The sequence below is a fragment of the Meleagris gallopavo genome, chromosome 1 (assembly GCF_000146605.3).
Source record: "Meleagris gallopavo isolate NT-WF06-2002-E0010 breed Aviagen turkey brand Nicholas breeding stock chromosome 1, Turkey_5.1, whole genome shotgun sequence".
NCBI lineage: Eukaryota > Metazoa > Chordata > Aves > Galliformes > Phasianidae > Meleagris > Meleagris gallopavo.
This window is the reverse complement of record NC_015011.2, coordinates 106,178,693-106,183,591: the sequence shown is the minus strand read 5'-3', so window position 1 is coordinate 106,183,591 and position 4,899 is coordinate 106,178,693. Positions and strand designations below refer to the sequence as shown.

General features: G+C 42.5%; 1 long non-coding RNA gene across 1 annotated transcript; it reads left to right on the top strand.

Moving 5' to 3' along the window:
• On the top strand, positions 1-4,899 carry LOC109370333. The gene is made up of 2 exons (XR_002120379.2): positions 1-3,146; positions 3,913-4,899. It is a non-coding gene; the product is annotated as an uncharacterized LOC109370333 (long non-coding RNA).

Here is a 4,899-nt window from a genome sequence, read left to right as displayed (position 1 = left end):
GGGCTGATGGTTGGACAGGATGATCCCAGTGGTCTTTTCCAACCTTAATGATTCTATGAAATGTCTGCAAAAGGCGGAAACAGCTAAAAATCTGTGTATAGCTAGCGCTCTCAAACCAAAAAAGAAAAGTTTTGTGGCAAATGCCCTTCGGATCTGGGATCTGGCAGTAGGGTGATGTTGCTGGGCTGCGGGCAGGGAAGCACGGGCAGCTCCCCTCCCCAGTGACTGCTCACGTGTTTCTTCTCACACAGCCTTTGAGAGGCAGGGAGCGGGTGAGCTGTCTGAACATGAACGATCCCGCTGCCTCCATGGGGTTTGGCCGCTGTTCTTTCTCTTCTCTTCCTACCTCTTCACCACCTGCTTTGCATGAAGCAGGTTGTCGCCTCCGTGTCTCCTCTAAACCGTGCTGTTATTATGTGCGCTTTTGAAGTGTGATGGGATCCATCCAAAGTGAGGACTAGTGCCCAGTGGTGGCACGGGTCAGCTGCTGGGGTGGGCACAGGCTTGTGGGTAGCAAGGACTTAGTGGAAGGTGTGGGAACTTTGCCAGCAAGGTGACTGGTGAACGAAGCACGTGATGGGCAACTTAAAGGCAGGAGAGATAAGTTAAATGGCTGCATCTTCCACCCACTGCATAGTTCCCACTGATGTTAAAAGAAACTGCATGACTAAATACTCTGTGCTGTGTGGAAAAGTTATCCTGAAGGAACTAATGAAAGCCACAAAAGCTGTCTGTGGGATCTTGCTCTTTTGTTGCAGCCTGGTAGATAACACATGTTCCTGTCCAGTGCTTTCTGCAACATTCAGTATAATGGCAGCTCTGCTCAGCAGATGAATTTCCTTTACTTTGGTGTGAAGCCTAATCCTTCACAGTAGGCAGGGACAGGTTCACAAGGCTATATGCCATGTATTTTAGCTGTTTCTTGGTTTGTAGTCTCGGGGTGAGACCTCATAGTGCACAAACCTCGTGTCTTAGCTCTAGCTTTAGTTGCACACAAAGTAGCTATTGTTCTTTCCTAACACAGCACTGTCACTGCACTGTCTGCATTTCATCTTTTTTCTTAACTTACACAGTAGGAAACCTGGTATTGTTTAGACAAAGAGGAAGATGTATTACTTTAATTATGCCTGCATGCCATATGGATTTCTTGAGGTGTATACAGCTCCTTGCTTTATGTTAATCACAGGATAGCATGGCTCTGCCAAGTCGGATCTGTTCAGGCTTGCATGAGCTAGAGAGCTTACTAACCTGACACCAAGAATTTATGTGATGTTGGCATTGTGCTTTTGTTCTGTGCGGAGCATTAAGCACCCCAAACTCCTGCAGCACTCATTGGGGCCATCAGTGCAGCTCTTCCCAAAGCAGCTGGCTTGCAAACACAGGTTTTTGACTACTCTCTGCTTTCCTATATTCCAGCACTTGGCAGGAAAAACTGCTCTTCCAGATGACTTCACATTTCTTCCTTTCTGTCAAGTCATTCGCATATTCCCATACAGATTTAAGATATAGGTAGGAATAGGTTGTCCAGAGAGGCGGTGGATGCCCCATCCCTGGAGACACTCAAGGTCAGGCTGGATTGGACTCCGAGCAACCCGATGTAGCTGTAGATGTCCCTGTTCATTGCAGGGGAGTTGGGCTACATGGTCTTTCAAGTTTCTGACTCATGCAATCCTATGATTCTGTATCCCTGTGTGCTAGGGCACAGGCTGTCCACACAACATCTCTCCTGAGTTCTTTTTCCCTGGGAGAGGTTCCTTCTCAAGCTGTGTGGGTTGGTTTATTTCTCCTATGCTAGGAGATTCCTACCGTGAGCAACAGTGGTGTATATCCTGCCCATTCTCCAGCAAAGTGGAGCAGGCTGCAGTTTTCTCCCTTTCCAATATCAGGTGCATGTTACAACTGGCCCTGTGGTATCTTTAGAGAGAAGTTTCTGAGAGTGTCAAGCTGGAGCCTATTTTAAATAAATAAATAAATATTTTTTAATTATGCCTGTTGTTTTGAGGGAGAACTTTCTCAAAGGAGACGCTGTGAAGATCAAAAGAGATGAGTGAGTCAATGGAAAACTGGAGTATTTTTGAGATAAAAAGAATGTTTAAGTCCATTTTGGGGTGGAGGGGAGTTATGTGAAGGAGAAATCTTACCTATCACATAGACAGAACCTGAGCGGCCCAAAAAGGCTTGACTTGTCTTGAAATTTCCACTTAGCATAAAACACATTTTTGACCAGTGCGAAATAATTAAGACAAAGGAAAATTCCTTGCCTATCTGTTTGCTCGATGATTGGTATGCCTTTGAGAGCAAATGAATGCATATTTGTTTGACACTTCAAATTAAAGTGGAGGTGTGTTTTCCTTTTTCTAAACTTGCTGTCACTTGTTTAGTTCATTTCAGCTGCCTTCACTGCGTCACTGCACAAACTTGCTGTATCTGCTCATTGCCAAAAAGAATTCCCTGTGTGGGTTTAGTGTGTGTGTTTTTAAGCCTTTTGTGCCTCAGTCCTTGTTGGCAGGGTCAGTGCAACTGTAATATCTGGAGGAGCAATTCTCTTGCACTTGTTGGGCCCATGTTCTGAAAACAGGTACTCAGAACACTTGGACATAACTGGCAAGATGCTGTTACATAGGGAGAGGGGATGGGTGAGAGCAGTAATTGTGTTAACCTGTAGTTTGCACTAGCTACTTTTTGACTGGTTTTAAATTGCACTAAATTGTCTGGCGGTTGTATTTGCCGTGTAATGGGTTAACATGCTGCTGCTTGCAAAAAGCTGCTTGCTTTTATTTTATTTTGTTTAGCTTAACCTTAAAGAAAAGCCTACAACAGCGTAATGCTTCCAGCATTGTTTTCTTAGCTCGGCACTTCTGAATGGTAGCTCGCTATGTTGTTTTTTTGAGTCACTGCATTACATCTCTCTCTTTTTACTGAAGAGGTTTTGTAAACTCCTCTGAAGTCTGATGGTAACATGCACAATTCTCTCTCCTCCTCCTCCATCTTCTGCAGATTTCTGATTTTGGACTTGCGAAGTGCAATGGTTTGTCACATTCCCATGACCTCAGTATGGACGGCTTGTGTGGCACAATTGCATACCTTCCTCCAGAGCGCATCAAGGAGAAGAACAGGTGTTTTGACACCAAACATGATGTGTACAGGTCAGTTAACTGCGAAAAAACCTGAAAGTGCTTGAATAAATGACCCAAAAAACTGAGCATGAGAACCCTACCTCTAGTTTGAGCCTCATCTTGCAAAGGCTCACGTTTGATTTGCTTACAAGTCCTTACAAGGTAGAATGCTTTTAACAAACTGCAGCTGATCCTGGTCTTATGGAAATTAATTGTTCCAAGTAATGTTTATTTATTAGCAACTGACATGGATGCTATTCTGCCCACCTTATTTTCCCCCATTAAAGGTACATGCTGACCCACTTTTCTAGTCTATGACACAATTCTTAGCTATCTTAAGTAGATTTCATCACTAGGTCTTCGGTTCTTCTTTCGCAGTAAGGCTGTTAGGAAGAGGAAGTCATAGCTGTAGATTACAAGATATGTCATGTTCTAAATGAAATGTATTTTTGTACAGTTGTGTTGTAGGCTACTATTAAATGACATCCATAGTAGTTCTTTGCTGCTCTCTGATCTTGTTAGTGTTTTTTGTGGAGTAATAGGTAAATGTTAACAAGAAACCCACAGTCTCCAACAAGTCTCTTTGTTCACTGCCTCAGATTCCTCCCTGCACGAATGAGACTTTCAGATCATAGTTCTTGGCTGCATCTTGCTCTGGGTGTTATTCAGCGGAAACACAGTAGTGAAGTACAAGGAAAGAGAACTCAGCAAAATAAATTACGCTTCTGTTTAATAGTGGGCTTTTAAAATTATTTTTTGCAGCTTTTCTAAAACTATTTTTGGTATATATTTGTAGCTTTTCCATTGTGATCTGGGGAGTTCTTACACAGAAGAAGCCTTTTGCAGGTAAGTTTGATGTATTGTGGTTTGCACTGGATTTTCTTATGCCTTTCTTTCAATGATATGCACACTTCCCTCCTCACCAGCCTCATAAGACAAGTGATATATATAATTCATGTCCTCCAAATTCCTGCAGCCCTGTGCAATAGGCATATGTAAACTCTCAAATTCCAAGCACAATTTCAAGTTCTCCTTTGTCCTCCATCCTAAAAGCAGAATGTATATTGCCATGAGATGCCTTCATCTGCACTGTTTTTGTGGAGTTTGCTGTGCTGATCCAGATCAGTGTGTGGCCTGCTCAGACTTCTAATAGATGTTCATGGCCAGCAAGGAAGGTGCAGGGCAAACCCCGTTGTTTTCAGAAAGAGCTTCTCTGCAGAGTGGTTCTGGAGTTTATTTGTAGATTGCAGGTACAGATTAAAAAAATAAAAATAAAAAAGCTGCCTGTGAGAGTAAGCTTTGTTCTGCCCCACAGTAAATGTATGAAATCTACAGGCAGTTATTTATTCTTTATGACTATTTTCCTTTGTATGCGACTAGCCTAAGTATAGCAAACATGTTTGAGCGGGTTCCAGTCTGCTACTCATTTTTCTCCTAGTGAACTCAGTGGTTGACTTCAGAGTCAAGAGCCACATTACTGCACTGTGTTTTTTCTTCACCTTTATGTAAAGTTCAGGCACTTGGCTTATGTAAAAACTGTGGTTCAGTTTTCACACAGCAGATACAAAAAACCAGAGAGAGGTAGCAAAGAACTGTGAGGTGTTTTTGTATTTCATTCTCTGTTTCTGCCTCTTTTATGGGTGGAAAGAGCACATAGTCACTCACTGATGATTAACTGATACATGAGAAGTAGACGTTAATGTGTTGCTGGAAGTGTTGTGGAAGAATAAGACCAATTTCTCTTTTTTTTTCCTGTTGATAAAGTGCTCTAGATCTTTAAAAA